Source organism: Microcaecilia unicolor, chromosome 5 (genome assembly GCF_901765095.1).
Source record: "Microcaecilia unicolor chromosome 5, aMicUni1.1, whole genome shotgun sequence".
In the NCBI taxonomy this organism is placed as follows: Eukaryota; Metazoa; Chordata; class Amphibia; order Gymnophiona; family Siphonopidae; genus Microcaecilia; species Microcaecilia unicolor.
In genome coordinates, this window is record NC_044035.1 from 224,433,548 (window position 1) to 224,453,452 (window position 19,905).

At 44.4% G+C, this 19,905-nt stretch overlaps 1 protein-coding gene across 1 annotated transcript in view; it reads left to right on the top strand.

Moving 5' to 3' along the window:
- Nucleotides 1–19,905, top strand: part of TMPRSS2 (transmembrane serine protease 2) — a 180,440-nt gene that overhangs the window by 23,090 nt on the left and 137,445 nt on the right. The window lies entirely within an intron of this gene.

The following is a 19,905-nucleotide window of genomic DNA, read 5'->3' on the forward strand; positions in this document are numbered from 1 at the left end:
ATTTATAAACTGCCTTTAGTATGAACTCGTTCAAGGAGGTGTACAAAACAGAAAACAAAACAAAACCCAACCAACCATACAGTATAGACATAAAAGCAATTTGGTCTTTTTCCTGCGGTCATTTACTATGTTGTTGTATTACACAATATCCTTTAAAAATAGTAGCATGTTTTAAATTATGGTTTAGCTAGATTTTTAACCAGCATATAATTTCTATGTAAAAAAAATGTGCCTAATTGTTCAAGTGCATCTGGACAGGCTGCTGTATCAGCCAGAATACTAATGAGTTAAGTAACTGCAAACTGTGTGCACTTTGTTTTTATTAAGTGTGAGAAAAAGGAGGAACCACATTAGTGCTGTGCTGAATGCGGATAGAAAGCTCATCTACAGTTCCTATTTTATAGTGTCTGTAGTTCCATAGCCAAGCCATCACAATGATAGCCCTCTGGCTAGGGGCTACCGCTCCGAGCATATGGAACCCAGTACACACATACCTTATTCCTCTTCACCAAATGTCACTGTTAATAATTGATACATCCTGCCCCAGGGAGCTGTGAGCACTGCTTCCATAGGATCCTCTACCCTAGCCAATTTAAGGAACTGAACCAAGATGTCTCAAAGTACTGTGCAGGCCACGGGGTCAGCTGCCACTACTATTTAGCATTTCTATAGCGCTTCAATGCGTACGCAGCGCTGCACAAACATGAAAGACAGTCCCTGCTCAAAGAGCTTACAATCTAAGAGACAAAAAATAAAGTAAGCAAGCTGCCAACTTTACTGTCTTAAAACATATATTAGACAATTTTGGTTTGTTCCTAACTATAGGCAGTGATCAGGGCTTGCCACCAAGAGTGTAGCCCAACCTATCTTTTGCCCCAGCTGGCATCAGCAAAATATAGTTTGTTTTTAAAAAAATTTTTTTATTTGGTATCACTGCAACCAAAATGATGATCGACTGCCCCTATTTTTGACCTAACTCTTTTTTTAGTCCACAACTGTCCACATTGCTCTTAGCTGATCAGATTAAGATCATCCTGACCTCATTTGGCATCGCCACATTCTACCCCTTTGTAAGGTCACTCTGGGATGAAATTATTGAGAACTGTTATGATAAGGAAGTGTGTGTGTGTGTGTGTGTGTGTGGTGGTGGTGGTGGGGGGGGGGGGGGGGTACACATACAGAGCTGTGATATATAAGGGGCAAGAGCCTAGTGGCTGCTTTTCTGGATCTCCCCATTATACCTGCCTCATTCAGGCTAGTTGTTGCATTTTGTAGCTGATGGATCAAGCAGCTGTTTTGTCACCGAAGCCAAAACTGAAATTCATTTGGCCTCTACCCAGAATTGAGAAGTTCAAATGAATGTCCAACTTTTTTTAGACAAAGTAATTTAGAAGGTGGTTTGAGCTAACTTTGATATTCAGTCCTGTATGTGAATAACATAGGACAGCAAAAAGGCTGGGGGTGTAAAAATGACTGGAGAAGGCAATAGCAAACCACCCTGCTATTAGTCCACCAAAAAAACATCACAGAAATAGCAGCCCCATACGTTTCTCATGACTTAGTGCCCTGATTGCGAGGCACTATCTTTTTTTTTTTTAATGTTTTGTCTAGTAATGCAAAGTGCATTGTAAAAAGGAAGAGGCAGAAAGAATGACAAATTGGAACAGAAGTGTGATCTTTTAGATTGAGAGTTTACAACATTTTTTGGCTGTACAAAATCCCTTTTTCGAACTGTTCAGGGGCCCCTACACATTCCACCCCAAGCCTGCCCCCATTTCTCTTTCTCCCCATCTCCTAGTCTTGCTACTGTTGGGGTTGGGACAGAAAATCTGTTCCCTAACCAATCCATCCCACCCCTCCCCACTCTTGCTTACCTCATTATGCTGCACTGCTCTTGCTTGTGCTATTGTCTGGTTCGGGCCTATGCCATCATTGCTGCTGATCCTATAACTTCTGCTGCCTCGAACCATGTGACCTGCTTTGGCCCAGGTGGTTGCTGCTGTTTTGGCCTCATCCATTCCCAATTCCTTAGACTGTGCAGCCTGCATGGACCCCACTGCTTTATTCTGTTTATTTGTTGTTCTGCCCCCTCTTCTCCTGCTTCAGGCCAGGCAGCCTCTGTAAGCTCCTAATGTTTTGGCTGCTGCTGTTTCTGCCTCTAGTACTCCTACTGCTCCTCCTGGCCATCATATTAGTTTCTTGCAGAGAATGCTGTTTTCTTTTATGTTTGTCCTGTGGTTCCTTTGTGATGGCCATACAGACCTCTGCTGGAAATTATTGGTTTAATTAAAGCACAACATATTCAACATGTTCTAGTTGCCCTTTTGCTCCTATAGTAAGACAATCGATGTCAGCAGATAAAAACCAATAGGCCTGTCTGGACAGCCATGGGTGAAAGAGTGAATGTTGGGCTCTGTATGGAAATTTAATGTGCATCTACCTAAAGTAGACAAGATGGGACATTTTGACCCTTATCTGCTCTCATTTACATGTTAAGTGTTCCCTCAAAATATTTTCAGTGGTATTGTGAAACTGTGCCCTACCTTTTCTAAATATTTTTCCACCCTTGCAACCAGGACTGTGGAGTTGGTCAAAACAATTTTGGGTGGAGTCAGAGTCAGTAAACAATGTACCGACTCTAACTCTAGCTTCAAAATTAAAAAAAAATTACAGTATGTTAAATTTTATATATAAATATATAATTATAAAATGATATATATCTATATTTTGTCCTGGATCTAAAGTATTGGTAAAAATAAGTTATATTTACCAGTACTTTTAGATCCAGAACAGAAAATGTAAAGCTTTAAAGCTTTAATATCAGTAGAAGTTGGTGAGAAAATAGAGGAGTCTGAGCTGAGTCAAAGGTGTGGTGTACTGACTCCACAGCCCTGCTTGCAACTAATTCTCCTATATGGGATTGAACTCTGTTTTGTATAGGGTGGAACAGAACCTCAGTATATGAATTGTGTACTGTTAGTTCTGTAACACTGCCTTTCATGTGTAACAGGTGCACAGCAGAGCTATGATGTTGCCCCTCACCTCACTGTATAAAATATATTTTCAGATTCAGCTGTCACATTGACTGCCAAGCACACTGATGTAACACAGCATTGTGGAAAAAGATACTCAAAGCTCATCTTGCAAACTAGTCATTACATTAAAACTCAAGAACTCCCAGGTGCCAGGTTGCTGTGGTACCTGGGATTCTCACACTAGTCTCAAGAGACCATCATGGGATTTCAGGTACTGTTAAGCTCAAACCTGAGTCATGCAGGCACAGGAAGGAAGATAGTTAATAAGTAGCAACTGCCGTGCATGGAACATTACCATCAAAAGCCCACAAGCGAGGAGTGGCTGACACAGACCAGTTAATGGGTGATGCTGACTGTCAGGCTGGTTGAGAGGGAAGGTTGACAGAGGGGCAAGTTGCTGGTGGGATGACTTCCTAGGGTTGATGGGTAGGCAACTGGTTAGCTAGGGAGGATGGCTGGCAAAGCATAGGTACAGGATTGACTTGGGGGGGTGAGGGAAGGGAGAATTAGTGGGGGATTGGCAAGGTGGGGGTTTAGACTGGGAATGGAGGTGAGAGGTAAGATAGGAGGATTGGTGGAAGCTAGCATAGGAGAGGGAAGAAGATCAAAGACAGGGCGAGACCATCAGTTACAGGTGAGAGGATTGAGAGAGAGTAAGAGGACATGACAATACATTTTAAAGGCCTCAATAAGGGCCTGTTTACTAAGCCGCACTGTAGGCGCATAGACTTTTTAGCGTGCGCTAACGCTAGAGACACCCATAGGAATATAATGGGTGTCTCTTTGTGGCTTAGTAAATGGGGCCCTATGTGTTTTTCCCATTCTGCATCTATATAGTGGAAAAAAAATCATAGTAAATCTTTCCTTAATGGAGCCTCGGCAGACCATTGGAATGGTATTCTCAAGCGTGCGAATGGGCAATGTAGTAGCAGGTTGGCACTTAAGTGCCATTTCAAAACTGAGATGCCCACGTTTTATGCACACTTTATGCACATAAATGTTTACAATACTAGTACTTGGTGTTTGTGTGCACACATACCTGCACAGGTGCTAGGGTGCTTAACTGACAGCGGGTGTTTGCAAGGGGGTGTAAGGCTCCCACTTGCTTAACTTACAGAACACTAACATTAACGCTCATCCCTGTCACGTTAGGTGACTGCACTTAATGCCAGCCCTTTTTATAACTGTGAGCACCTACATGTTAGGTGCACTAATACCAGTTTATGTTTGGATTCTATCATGAACCTAAGCAACTAGTCTCCATGATAGACTGGATACCTACCATGAAGGCCCAGGGCGCCTCAGTGGTGGTGCCTAGTTGCAGAATTGCCCCCTTAAGTAGGTGTTTGATAAAATGTGTCTCTTCTTACAGGCTCCTTCATGCATAAAGTTCCCTCTGCCTCAAAGTGGGTTTAGCTGTTTTATAAAGGCAAATAGACTATTTTCAAGGCAGCACCGATGGAAGGTAGCGGGGTGGGGAAGAGGGCTGCTAGACCACCAGGTCGGGGGGGGGGTTGACTCATGGCCCAGTGGGCCACCAGAGCCATTTGAGGGGTTAGGGGGGCTAGAGACCCACTGGATCTCCAGCCCCCCCTGAACTTGGGTCAAGGGGAGTGGATGTCCACCGGATCTCCAGCCCCCGTGTCGCTGGGGGGGGGGTCCGGGTTCCTGCTCCTGCAGGGGGGGGGGCTGCTGCTGCATTGGGGGGAATGGGGGGGGGGCAGCTAGCATTCAAATGCAGGCTGGACAGGGCTCACCATTCCTCTCCGAGCTGACGTACGGTTTGGCGCACTGATCATTGGGGAGAAATACATTTTGCATGCTATTTGCGTTAAGAGCCCTATTTTGCATGCATTTGCATGCTGGTTGCATTCAGAGCCTGCAAGCGCGTGAAATGCGCTCGGGGGCTCTGATCATGAGGCGGTAGCAAATGCAGGCGCTGTTATGGTGCTAACAGCCTCTAGCGCCTGCGTTTGCATCTGATCATCAGCCCATTAATGCCAGATGAATGCTGGCGTTAGTGAATGCAGAATGCTTAAGGGACTCTGGCACAGGAGACAATGTCTGTATCCTAGATTAGATTAGTACAAATAGCTCACAAATGTAGTCAAATGGATGTTAATGCGGTTATTTCCTATTCCCTCCCAATTATCATAGAACAGCTCACAAAACAAAGCCTCCCTTATCACTGAAAAACCTATTGCCAGCTCGGAGCATGCATTAGGGTGTTTGAAGAGATGATTTCCCACGATTTTTTCTTTAAAAGCTGCTGGTTTATTTAATTTGAAAGCAGAAAAGCTTGTGCAAGCTTCTAAGCACTAGTAGTGAGAGATGAATGTATACAAGTCAGAATAAACCCAAAACTGAAAGCACACATTGGCGCTTGTTTTCTGCACTTAAATATAAGCTTGTCAGATGGAAAATAAATTTGGAAAGCTTTTATATTTTAAAGTCTCGGAAGAACGATGCCGATGTGTGCTGTGCTTTTGGGTTTGCCTGATACATACACACAAGAGCTGTGCTTATCGCAAATCCTTGTGCATATGCACCAGGCATGTTCCTTTCCCTTGCTTTCAGTCAAACCATGTGCATATAATTTACATCTTTTTACTGTTGAGCATTAGGGAACTGCTGTTCCAGATTGTGTCAGTTCTGAGCATCTACCCATTTAAATAGTAACATAGTAGATGACAGCAGATAAAGACCTGTACGGTCCATCCAGTCTGGCCAACTAGATAAACTCATAGTATAAGGTATGATACCTATACTTGATGCTGATTTGTCCATGTCATTTTCAGGGCAGGGGCCATAGAAGTCTGCCAATGCATGCTTTGCTTCCCAATTACTGGTGTTGCCATCTAATCACCACTAAGCTTGTTTGGTTTCATGCCTTCTATACAGGATTCCTTTGTGTTTATCCCACACATTTTTGAATTCTGTCACCTCCTGCAGGAGGGCATTCCAGGTATCTACCACCTCCTTTTGTTCTCATATTTCTCCATTAACTACTTTTCTTTAGCAGCTTTTTGTCTTCTGTATTCAGGTGCCTGATTTGCTTTGTGCTTTTATCCTTTCAGGGCTTATCTTGTTTACCTCTCCTGTGTTTGTTTGTGGGGGAGGGCACTTTATGCCTCTTCCCTTGATTAGTTTCAGTCCTGGTGTAAGTAGGACTTGGAACAATATCCTTCTTTTTATGGGTTGTGAGCCATGTCATTAGTACATACCCAGTGGCTCATATACCCCAAATCTTCCTGCACCATTCTTTCAGCATGAATTTTTAAAGTTCTTTGTGAAGCCATTTTCCTTTTTAATCCTCTGCTTTATACAAACATAACTTCTGTAAAGATCAGATGTAGCTTCCAGTCTGATGTCCATTCCCAGCTCCTTGAACTTCTTTTGAATATTTATAAGCTCCTTCATAGGTGCCAAGTTTTCAAAATGGATTGGGGGTGCTGAAAATTTTTTTTTTTTTTTTTACAGGTGGTGCATTCCTCCCCTTTCCCCTCCCCCTCCCTCACCCTCACCTCCCCCCTCTTCACATCCAGCAATTCTCTCCACTGCCCCCTTATCCATCCATGTTCAACAAGTCTCATCTCTCCCCTGCCCTCTCTTTCATGTCCAGTAACGCGCCTCAAACACCACCTGCCCTCTTTCCTCTGAGTGCCAGTCCCAACCCCAGCCCAACCTCTTCTCCCACAACAGTCCTCCGCCCTTGCCTTCCTGTGTGCCGCCCAGAATTTAAAACTCATCTTACCTCGAGGTCCCGGCGGCAGCAGTGAAAGGCGAGCAGGCTCGGTGCTTCAGCCTTCCCTTCTCTCTCAGCTCTGGTCCTGGCTGAGAGAGAAGGGAAGGCTGAATCGCCGAGCCTACTCGCCTTTCATTGCTGCCACCGGGACCCCGAGGTAAGATGAGTTTTAAATTCTGGGTGGCACGCAGGAAGGCGAAGGTGGAGGACTGTTGAGGGAGAAGAGGGCAGGTCGGGCTGGCTGGGAAGGGAACTTCTGACTTCCGGCGGGTCAAAATATTGGTGGTGCTCGAGCACCTACAGCACCCACGGAGTCTGCGCCTATGAGCTCATTTTCTAAGTCATTTTTAGCTAGGTGTATGACTATATCAGATCACCTCCCTTTCACAGTTCTTTAGCTAACCTCTGCACTCTGTCCAGGGTTGCAAACTAAGGCACCTGAAAAGCAAATAACATTCCTCCCCTGGTAATAATTTATTAACTCTATACTTCTCACTAAGCAGATCCCTCCCATCAGAGTTGTTTTGTTTTAGGTGCTTTTATTGCTTTAAGGTTTTTTAAAGTGGAATTATTCCACAACATTAATACCTATTCCAGGTGTCTCTAGAGATAACATCTAATTAAATTTTTGTAGAGGAGTAGAGCTGGCTCAACAATGTGAAAGACTGTAGAGGGGTGGGGAAAAGCAGTTGGAGCAAAACAGATCCTAGCAGTCACACACAGGGACCGATGATCAAAACTGTGGTGCTATTCTAAATAGCGCAGGAACAACGCATAAGAACAGTGCTCTAATGCTCAAAGCTAATGAGATGCAAATATAGGCGCACTCTATCTTTGAGCATTAAGGAGTTTGGCGAGAGGATTGTGCTTGGCGCCTGCGCAGAAGAGTTTAGCGATAAGCTCAGCTCCTGTGCACATACGTCTGGTAAAACACGAACGTGAAGCACACATTGATGTCTCTTTTCTGCAGACTGACCAGAAGCATTTTAAATTCATTTTTTCTGCATTCTTATATTTAGATGCAAGTAATAGATGCCATTTTCTTTTTTTTTTTTTTTAAGCATGGCTGCTTTAAATTTAGACGCAGGACAAGAACACCAACGTGTGCTTCACGTTCAAGTCTGCTGTTTCTGACACCCAGCACTCGGGCTTCCTTCTGCTTCCAAAAGCAAACAAAATTGGTAGATTTTGCAGAAAGAAGCATGAGAAATCCTCTCCTCCGACGCCCTATCGCCTGCTTGGACATGGAGTTATTTTTTACAGTGGTAATTTATTTCAGGCGCACTCTTCAAATCATTGGGGAGGAATATAAAATAACCTCATTTAAATGAGCATGACTACATTTGCATGTTATCTGCACTAAGGCCTGGTGTACTTGTTTGCTAGACCCCTCAACGGTGTATATGATCTGGTGTTTAATAAAATCAGTATGCCTTTTTTTCCCCCTCTTACTCAAATGCCGGGAAATTCATTCATTAACAACCACAACAATAAAAATAGTCCCTTTTCCTCCTTAGAACAAAGAATTTAAATCCTTTATTTAAACAAAAGCCTTAAACCATGCAGGTATGACCAGAAACATTCATGATTGGTTTTCTCCAAATTCTTTAACCTTCTTGAAGATCTTTTTTTCACAGTGAGCAATCACTGTTCTTTTTATTTGATTTAGTCTAAAGCTGAAATATAATCGCATTGACCAGCTCTGGATATTCCCCTCCCAGGCTAGAGACAAAGGGGCCTATGTGGAAGTGTGCTTGTCTTCTGCACACAAGCTGATGCCATCCTACGCAAAAACGGGGTTTGTGCAGTAGTTTGCTTTGTGGGCACTGGGCTTGTATGTACAATTCACAGCCCATTTAAATACATGCTAATGAGGCTTTTGGCACAGATGTAAGGGAAGTGCACAGAAAACTAAAAGGCTGATCACAATGCTGGGGCTTTAGGTCTGAGCTTGGTGTTAAAGCTTGGGAACTTCTGCAGCAGTGTTCATGAGGATTTTATGCCTGTTTTATTTCCTTTACTGTGAAAAGTAGGAACCACAGTGTTTTTTTGGAGTATATGGGAGGTTTGCTGGTACAAGATCACGAGGAGACGCAGGTTTGTGCACGAACATTGTATCAGCACTCAAGTTAACATATGTATATATCGGTGCATGTACTGGAATGCTATTCTGTGCATTAATGTTGGTATCATAAAACTGTTGTGGAAGAATAGTATTCCAGCCTGTGCAGATGTGTTAGCGTGCAACTCTGGGTTCCGATTTGTGTGCAAGATGTAGCTGCTGGTGGTGCAGAACGGTGTGCACATTCATCTGCTGTGCTCTCCCATGTTGCATGATTTTTGCTTGGGGTCAGTTTTCAAATTTATTTGGTTGTGAAGCGCTGTGTACGACTGGTAGCGCTGTAGAAATGATTTGTAGTAGTAGTAGTTACTTAATTGATGATCAAAATTTTGGCATTACTCTTGCATTAGGAAGCAGTGTTATAAATGTTGGTACATATCTTTAATGCAAGATTTCTGCGTGGGCTCCAAAGCCAGTATATAAGTGTTTAGTGGTACCTGAATATAGGCCCCCAGATTTGTTTTGCACTCATTTCCCTAAAGATTGTGAGGCTGATACAGAAAACAGCATGTTAGAGCCGCTGACAGCATACGGGGTTCCCGCAAATTGCCGTGGTATGCAGTAATGCATGCAAATTACTGCCATATTAAAATTGTGGCAGTAATCTCCAGCTCATTGCCAAATATCACCCTTGCTGTCAGTACCTGAGCTGTGATTGGCTCAAACACTAACAGGAAAAGTGATAGGTTTTTAAAAAAAATTTTGATTAGTGACCCACTCAAACCCACCCAACATACCTAATACAGGCAGGAGCAATGCCCACTCACTTCTGCCTCTGCCACCTCCTCCTTGAAAAATAGCGGTGCCTTGCCCTTCACTGTGCATCCCGGGGGTGCGCTGGGCAGGGCCTGCTGCCATGTAAGTGAGAATTCAGAGTGGGCATTGCTCCTGCCTTTCCTATTAGGTAGGTTAGGTGGGTTAAGGTGAGGTGGGGGAGAGGTCAGGGATGGGAAGGTGCCACTAGACACCAGGGACTTAAATTTTTTACTTGAGGCAAGGGGTTTGGGTTTAGGCCTTGGGAGTGATTGAGGGGGGTGGGCCATTAGACCACCAGGGGAATCTTTATACCTGCAGTGGGGATTGGATCGGGTCATGGAGAGGCTGCTAGACCACTTGATGGGGGGGGGGGGAGGGGTGCTGATGCAGGCTGATCAGTGTTGGGAGGCAAAAGAGAGGGTGCTTGTAGAGGCTTACTGAAACTACTTTTTCCAGTTTCAGTCGAAACTCATCTCCTGGTTTCAACTGAAACCCAAAAACTCAAAGTTTTGATTGTGTGAATGTGAACTAGTGAGGGCTGCTGGGGATTGTCAGAATTGCATTCCTCTGCTAAACTAAACCTATAGTAACCAAGCCAGAATATAATTTAACCCCCACACACATGGACCATGCAGCTAATGAAAATTTGAAACTAAAAGCAACAGTGCTTTTACAATGGCTGACTTTGCCTTCACTGCATGCAAATTGATTTCATGAATAATCAATGTGGTTATCCTGAAAACCCGACTGGCTGGGGTGCCTCCGGGATCAGGTTTGTGAACCAGTACAGTATAGCATGTCTTATCACTCTGCTGGCAGCAGGAGGAAAATGGAGTTGATAGCATGGGAGGTAAGGTGCTTCTCTTACTTGCTGTCTCTGTCACTGCTGCTGCTTCTGGTGCATAATAGAAATCTGTAGAGTATCAACTGGTCTGGGCTGGGAACCTCCTTAGGCAGATTAGTGCTGGCAGGCCGATGCTCAGAATTCCCGTGGTAAAGCTAACATCGTAGAACCCATACTGCCAGAACAGCGCAAAGGAAATGGTATTCAAATTATATTCATGCTGTAAATGCAAAAGCAAGGGGGGAACATGCTCGGTGCATACGCAGTAGAGTTTTGTGGTAAGCTCAGGTCTTGTGTGTATGTGCCAGGCAAACCTGAAAGCAAAGCACACATTAGCACCTGTTTTCTGTGCCCTTTAAACCTAAGCTTTCAATTTTTTTAATTTTTTTTATTTGGAAGGCTTATATTTAAGCGCAGGGAACGGATATCAACATGTGCTTTCATGTTCGGGTTTGTTTATATTCATGCACATTTATTTCTTAGTATCGGCGCATAGACTTGCATCCTTCCTTCCATTTCCAAAAGAAATAAATTGGGCAGATTTTAAAGAGAGAATCATGAGAAATCCTTTTCAAACACCTTAATGCCTTCTCTGAGCTGGCATTAGGTTTTCAGGGTGGCTTTGTTTTGTGCGCTGATCTGTGAGCATTGGGAGGGAATAGGAAATTACCTCAACATCCATTTAATTACATTTGCATGCTATTTGCGCTCACTAATGCTGGTGCTAGTCTAGCACTAATGTTTTGAGCATCAGCCCATGGGAGAGGGAAGAGGAAGCCAAGGGCGAAAATGTAAACATTGGCTTCTAGGTGCTAGAAATCAACACTATGCCATTAACCTTGGAATCTGACCTGTGGGAGCCTATGGCTTTGTTTTACTCTGAGGGCAAGATGCATCAACCAAATGTAAAAGAATCTAAAACGTAAAAGTGCTTACTGAATTTGAAAAAACAAAGAATGCACTAAAAACACACCTCGGAAATGTTCGGAACGGTATTCAAAAGTCGGATGCATGAAAATTTCGCTAATCTGGTGCAATCCCCCGTAGTGGAGTAGGAAACGTATGCGCACAGAAAGCACACATTATCGGCATTAATCCACAATGTAAAAAAAAAAAAGGATCGGGAGGGGGCAAAGGCGCTCATCAGGAGCGCCCTTTATCGACGTCCTTTCCCCCCCTGCCCCGCCCAATGTCGCTGCCCCGGACCCCCTCCCTTCCTCTCTTCTCCCCAGCTCCGCCTCCCACCATCCTCTGCCCCCCTCCTTCTTACCGGGTGGGTCTGCCCCCGCCCGAAGAATCGGCGAAGAGGCATCAGCTGTTCTTGCCCATGCAGCGCCTTCACACAGAGGTGAGAGGCGCTGCACGGGCCCGGTGGAGGGGGGGGGAGCGGAGCGGCGACGACCTCAGGGGGGTGGTGGATGGTGGGAGGTGGAGCTGGGGAGAAGAGAGGAAGGGAGGGGGCCGGGGCAGCTTAAAGTTTTGATTTTTTGGGAAGCGAGGGAAAGCGGGGAGCAGCAGGGACCTTGGGCAGGACGGGGGGGGGGGGCAAGGACATCAATAAAGGATGCTCCTGATGAGCGCCTTTGCCCCCTCCCGATCCTTTTTTTTTTTTTTTTCTTTCCCCTTTTTAATGCAGGGGGAGCGGGGAGCAGCGGCGACCTCGGGCGTCAAAGGACGCTCCAGATGCGTGTTTTTGCCCCCTTCGCAATTTTTTTTTGTTTTTACATTTAACTTTTTAGCCGGGCAGCCCCAGCAAGAGGTACAACCTCTCGTTAAATTTTCCGGCGATTTCCACCGTTAAGGCAAGCGGAAAACTTTAGTGCATCTCATTTCAATAGGGTTTCTACACGAATTGATCAGCATTCCGTTTTCATTAGCTGCTAGCGTCGTCGGAAAATGGCCTTTAATGCATGCCACGGTTAAAAATTTGTTCGTTAAAGGGTCGTTAAAGGCTCGTTTTGTTTAGTGCATCTGGGCCTGAGTCAGTACCTCAAATATTACTACCTTTTCAAATGGTATGTGTTCATTCTGCAGTCCTTTGTTCTTGCCTTTTGTCCATCAGCCTCTCCCTATATCATGAATAACAAACCTTTTTGGCATACCCTGATCACTGAGAAAGTCATGCTTGCCACACTACTGGAAAGGGTGCAGTGAAGGACGAGTAAAATGATAGCGGGGATGGGATGACTTCCCTATGAAGAAAGACTAAGGAGGCTAGGGCTTTTCTGCTTGGAGAAGAGACGGCTGAGGAGAGACATGATAGAGGTATATAAAATAATGAGTGGAGTGGAACAGGTGAATGTGAAGCATCTGTTCACGCATTCCAAAAATACTAGGACTAGGGGGCATGCGATGAAACTACAGTGTAGTAAATTTAAAACAAATCAGAGAGAATGTTTCTTCATCCAACGCATAATTAAACTCTGGAATTCGTTGCCGGAGAACTTGGTGATGGCGGTTACCTTGACAGAGTTTAAAAAGGGGTTAGACTGTTTCCTAAAGGACAAGTCCATAAACCACTACTAAATGGACTTGGGAAAAATCCACAATTCCAGGAAAAACATATATAGAATGTGTGTACGTTTGGGAAGCTTGCCAGGTGCCCTTGGCCTGGATTGGCCACTCTCGTGGACAGGATGCTGGGCTCGATGGACCCTTGGTCTTTTCCCAGTGTGGCATTACTTATGTACTTATATGTACTGCAGGAACTGAGCCTGGCACAAAATCTAGGCTAATTCTTTCACAGAGAGGGTGGTGGATATGTGGAATGCCCTCACACGGGAGGTGGTGGAGATGAAAACGGTTATTGAATTCAAACATGCATAGGATAAACACAAAGGAATCCAGTTTAGAAGGAATGGATCCGTGGACTCTTAGCGGAGATTTGGTGGTGACGCCAGTAATTGGGAAGCTAAACTGGTGCTGGGCAGACTTCTATGGTCTACGCCCTGATCGTGACTGAATAGATATGGATGGGCTGGAGTGTAAATTTTAAGGGGTTTCAACGTTAGCTTCAGAAATCAATGAAGGACTGAACATCATGGACCCTTGGGCAAACTCATTCCAACTGAAATTGAACACTGAAAAAACACACTGCCTCATCCTCTCATTTCAACATAACAAGTACAAACCCACAACCATAAACACTCCAGGACACACCCTCCCCACCTCAAACAGCCTAAAAATACTCAGCGTCACAATCGACCGCAACCTTACTCTTGAGAGCCAAGTAAACTCCGTAATAAAGAAAATGTTCTACTCAATGTGGAAACTTAAACGCGTAAAACCTTTCTTCCTGAGGGAAATTTTTCGAAACCTGATACAATCAAAGGTCCTAAGCTATGCAGACTATTGCAACGGTATCTATGCGGGATGTAAAGAACAACTCACAAAAAAACCCTCCAAACCGCCCAAAACATCAGCCAGGCTGATATTCGGCTAAACACGATTCGAAAGTGCTAAACCTCTCCGAGAAAAGCTGCATTGGCTCCCAATCAAAGAACGGATCATCTTCGAAATCTGCACCCTGATCCACAAAATTATCTACGGCATAGTCCCAGGATACATTAGACCTTATAGACCTACCAACCAGAAACAAAACCGGATCATCAAGAACATATCTAAACCAACATTACCCAAATTGCAAAGGACTCAAATACAGAACAACCTGTGCATCTAACTTCTCCTACATAAGCGCATAACTATAGAACGCACTCCCAAAAACTGTGAAAACAATCCATGACCACCTAAACTTCAGGAAATCACTAAAAACCAACCTCTTCAAAAAGGCTTCAAAAAGGTTTACCGATCCAATGTAAACCTCCACACTAGGCAACACAGCAATACCAATGATCGTACTGGACAATACACAATCTCCGCTCCCTTTGACCCTCATGATGCCTGATACACAATCTTCCTAATTCGACCACAACATAACCTTGTATTTGTTTCTCAACCGGACTTGGCGAACACCTTTACAGTACTGTGTAAGCCACATTGAGCCTGCAAATAGGTGGGAAAATGTGGGGTACAAATGTAACAAATAAAATTAAACGTAGTACAAGAACAGTGCTGGGCAGACTTCTACGGTCTGTGCCCTGAGAATGGCAAAGACAAATCAAACTCTGGTATAAAGTATCACATACCATGTAAAATGAGTTTTGTCTTGTTAGGCAGAGTGGATGGACCGTACAGGTCTTTATCTGCCGTCATTTACTATGTTACTATATGTTCTGTGCTTTCTTCTAATTCTCTCCCCTTAATGGGTCTTCCCTAGTGTTTTGTGTTTTCAGAAATAGCAGGTGCTGGTCCTTCACACTGCCTTATAATGGATTCTGGTACATGTAGAGCTATTTTTGGATTGAAACAGCTTTACCACCTTTTTGCCAAGGGGATGGGATTTGATATACTTCCTTTCTGCACTTAAAATCAGTGTACATATTCTATAATTTGTACCTGGGGCAGTGGAGGGTTAAGTGACTTGCCCAGAGTCACAAGGAGCTGAAGTAAGATTTGAACCTGGTTTTCAGGCCACTGTAATCATTGGGTGAAACAGAAATGTAAATAGAGTGGAGGTGTAGCCTAATGGTTAAAGTGCCAGGGTTTTTTTTTTTAATAATCTTTTACACTTTATAGAACAAAGAAAAGAAATGCAATGCCACACTACCCCTTGTAAACAACAAATGCAAGAATACTATTCCCCAATCCCCCTTAAGAGTCCAATCAGCGAGTTACCAGTTACAACAACAATTAGCACCAGGCTTTCAATCAGAGAAGCAGGGTTAAAATCCCTCTGCTGCCCCTTGTGATCTTGCGCAAGTCACTTAATCCTCCATTGTCTCAGGTACAAGTTTAGATTGTAAGCCCTCTGTGCATAGGGAAATACCTAGTGTAGCTGAAAGTAACTCAGATTGAACTACTGCTAAAAAAGGTGCGAGCTAAATCCAAATAAACCCCAGGACACTGTGATTTTTGTAGTCCTGCTTCATCCTTATGTTTTAAGTTGTAACTGCAGGATCTGACTCAGGTTCCCCCTTGCACAGCTGGTCACCAGGTGGCTCTGGAATATACATGTAGCCACCTCGGTGAGTATTGAATAGGCTGTAGAATAGTCCTGGTGCTTGGACCTTCAGAAGGCTTCTTGCAAGTGAAGCAAGTATCAGATTGTTACCAGTGTACAGCTGAGTATCCAAATTTTGGATTGAGCTTGTGACCTTTTGTGTTGGTACATTAAGGCATGGTAATAGTGAACATTTTATACCTTTTAAGTCAAATGCCAGTGAATCTTAACGCTTTACCTGCAGGTGCCTTTTGAGTATAAGGATGTGAACTTGTTCCTCTAGTTTCAGGAGTGGCTACATGGTCCTGGTTTTACCTCACTGCGGCAAAAGTGGACCAGGCCAGACTGTCCTTAAGAACGGTATTGGTTGGTAACTTTATTTCCTTAGCATCTCATAGTAACATAGTAAGTGACGGCAGAAAAAGACCTGTATGGTCCATCCAGTCTGCCCAACAAGATAAACTCGTATGTGCTACTTTATATGTATACCTGACCTTGATTTGTATCTGCCATTTTCAGGGCACAGACCATAGAAGTCTGCCCAGCACTAGCCCCGCCTCCTAACCACTGGCGCTGCCACCCAATCTCATCTAAGCTTCTGAGGATCTTTTTCTTTTGGACAGGATTCCTTTGTTTATCCCATGCTTTTTTGAATTCTGTTACTGTTTTCATCTCCACCACCTCCTGTGGGAGGGCATTCCAAGTATCCACCACTCTCTCTGTGAAAAAATACTTCCTGGCATTTTTCTTGAGTCTGCCCCCGTTCAACCTCATTTCATGTCCTCTAGTTCTACTGCCTTCCTGTCTCCGGAAAAGGTTTGTTTGCGGATTAATACCTTTCAAATATTTGAACGTCATATCACCCCTGTTTCTCCTTTCCTCCAGGGTATACACGTTCAGGTCAGCAAGTCTCTCCTCATACGTCTTGTAACGCAAAAGGATTAGCCCATACTTGTGGACTGTGCCCCATCTGCCAGCAGGTGGAGATATATGGCAAAGTTCTAATTTGCTCTCTAAGGGATCCTTTTACTAAGGTGTGCTGAAAAATGGCCCGCAATAGTGTAGGCGCGGATTTTGGGTGCACGCAGAATCATTTTTCAGTGCACCTTTAAAAATTTTTTTGCCAAAAATGAATGTGCAGCAAAATGAAAATTGCCATGCGTCCATTTTGGGTCTGAGACCTTACCGCCAGCCATTGACCTAGTGATAGAGTCTCATACAGTAACCGGGAGGTAATGACCTACGTGCATCAAATGCCACTAGGCGTGCGTAGCTGATGCACACCAGAAAATAAAAATTTTTCAGACACCCATAGCGGATGTGTGCCAAAAATGAAATTACCTCAAGGGCCACGTGGTAGCCAGGCGATAACTCGGAATGGGCATGCGTAGGCGCTTATGCGGCTTAGTAAAAGGGCCCCTATTCCTGCTGTGTGCTAGGTTCCATTCAAAATATCTATCTCCAGGAAGGTGGTACAACCTTTTATACAGTTCTATCTCAGGTTCCTGTAGTGGGTTTCAGTTGAGTTTCTGGGGCAAAGGCTTCTTCTCTTAGCCTTTTGGGTGTAATCTTGGTGGTGCCAGGTCTCTCCCCCTCCCAGCATCACCTCTCCCCTCCGCAGCTTCTCCTGCCTCTTTACAAAAAAAAAAAAAAAAAAATTTCAGTCTGCGGTTTTTCTTTTTTAGAAACTTTATTTGGGGCTTAGTCTCTGCCAAGGAATTTTTACTGCAGTGCTTTATGTATGGGAACCAGAAATCGCCTTTTCACTGCGGTGAGTTGTTCAGATTTTATGGTTGCAGAGGTGGTTAAATGCTGTTCCCAGTTTGTGAGCCAACAAACAGCATCAGGGCAGTGTACCATACATGTTAGGTCCTTTTGGATGTTCCTATTTAGTGCTTCCATGTATTCTTGTATACCTTTTATTTAGAAAGGTACGAGTCCACTGTTTAACAGAGGGCAGTTATTTAAAAAAACAAAACACAAAGGTTTCCTCGCTTCATTTGTGGAAATTTTTTTGTTACAGAACTCTATGTTGGCAAGTCCAGGAGAACTTGAATTTTGATGTTTAGATAAGGTTTCTTTCTGAAGAGTCACTGCCACAAATTCTAGCCTTTCTTCAGGTAGGGCTTAAAGGACTTTCCTCAGTTCCCTCAAAGTTCAGGCCGCAGCTCTGGCTTGTTTTTGTAGTTGTATCCAACAGTTTTTTTCTTTAGCTGCACATTCAGGTGTTGTGTATTGTTTGAGGGTGTCAATCACTTTAGGCCTAACCTTAATCTCATTCTTAAGGCCTATAAAAAAATCCTTTTTTGAACCCCTACGCAAAGCTACTTTTAAGGATCTTACTTTGAAAATGGTTTTCTTAATAGTTATGTTTTCGGCCTTATTTTGTAGAGACTCCTGTTTTTTGTTTATTGAAGCTGGTATGTCTGTCAATACGGTCCCTTCCTTTTTACATAAAGTGGTTCTGCTTTTCATGATAATCTGTCTTTTTTTCTGTCTGTCTTTCACACAGGCTGCCAACATATACAGTAACAAAAACACTCAAACCACTCTTCTCCCCACCCCCCATACAGACCAGGCCAAGTGTCCGCCAAAGAAGAATGGGTGAAATTAGGGGATGCCACGTCAATAGTGACACGGCCTCCGTATTGCATGAAAGTGGCCCATATGGTCCTGTTTTAGAGCGGTAAGTTTAGACATCATATATAAATGGTCCAGCTTAAGTAATGGATGTTCTCAGCCTGCCGAGGCCAAGCATATCCAGGCCACAGACACAACAAAGGTCATCAATTGATGAGACTCTTCTGATAATGAACAAGGATTATCTATATAAATAATTCCCACCTCTGAAGCTCACTCCGTGCCAGACTGAAGCCCTCCTGAAGCCTGCCCCGCCCGCCCCTGACATAATTCGCAACTCCAACGTTCTGAAGCTCACTCCGTGGCTTCAGTGCAGAGACCAGGGTTCGTGGGTTCGTCATGGTGTAGACTTCCGTCTCTGGCCATCTGTCTCTGCCCTGCCCTCGCGTCACAACGTGATGATGTCGAGGGCGGCACCCTTGCGTCGCGTCAAAATGTTATGACGTCGAGGGCGGGTAATTGCACGACACGACGACACCTCCTCCAACGTTCGGAAGCTGACTGTGGCTTCACTGAACTTCACACGGCATCTTTCAACATTCGGACATAAAAAAGAACTCTGTTTCAAAGGTCACTTTTGCTGCTACACCACGTTGGCTCTCCGCGCCCGACGGAGGGAGGGACGCCCTAGAACTGGCAGGGAGAGGAGAAGGGGGAGGGGACCCTGGAACTGGGTGGGAGGGAGGGCCTCCCTGGAACTGGGAGGGAGGGAGGTACGCAGGGCCACCCTGGAACTGGGAGGCACAGAGGGAGGGGGGCCGACTCTAGAACTGGGAGGGAGGAAGGGGGGGCCACCCCTCAAATCAAATGCATCCCGCAAGGCCTCAAAGGAAATCAAGGAACCTTGCAGATACAATTGACCCAAGGCCTTTAAACCATTACCCTCCCACCTGTGATACACAGAAGTAACAGAGGAAGGTGCAAACCCTGAAGCCAGCTTTATAGGTGTATCGTAAAAATAGCATTGATGATGAGGGGGGGGGGGAGGGGAACAGACAGCTCCCTATAATGCCAAGGTACAGGACGCCCCAGAAGGTGCAGTCTTCACCCGACTTCAACTGAGTCAGAGGCACCCAAGGCACATAACGCAAAGAAAGATCACCAAAGAAACTCTGCTCCAGCTGCACCCACCACTTATTTGGGAAAGCTGCCAGTTCAAAAAGAGCCTGCAACTGTGCTGCTTGATAGTAAAGAAAGAAATCGAGCACACCCATACCACGTAAAAATGTTCTGCTGTAATTTCACCAAAAACTGCTTCAGGATGGGCAAGGGAAAACGAGTAAACAAGTACAAAAAGCAAGATAGCACAAACATCTTTAACCACAGTAACCCATCCCACCCAAGAAATTCGCAACCCCTCCCATTGATCCAACTCCACTACCATCTGTCTAAGAAAAGTTAGGTAATTCCGTGAAAACAGTTGTCAAATCCATTTGTTAGATAACGTATACATTGTTAAAAAAAACCTGATGGTGTTCCTTTGTCAGTGTGCCGTGAGATGAAAAAGGTTGAAAATTTCTGAACTAATCCTTTGGAACTAAAGGAAAGAAAATGATCAGATAAGCACAAATGTTTCCTTGTTGGTGTTCACTCATAGGGGCCCTTTTACTAAAGTGTCCTAAGCAGTTAACCTGTGAATTTGCCATGCCACTGCTGTAACAGCTGGCTGTTAGTAAATTAATCCATGCATTAACTCTGTCGTGT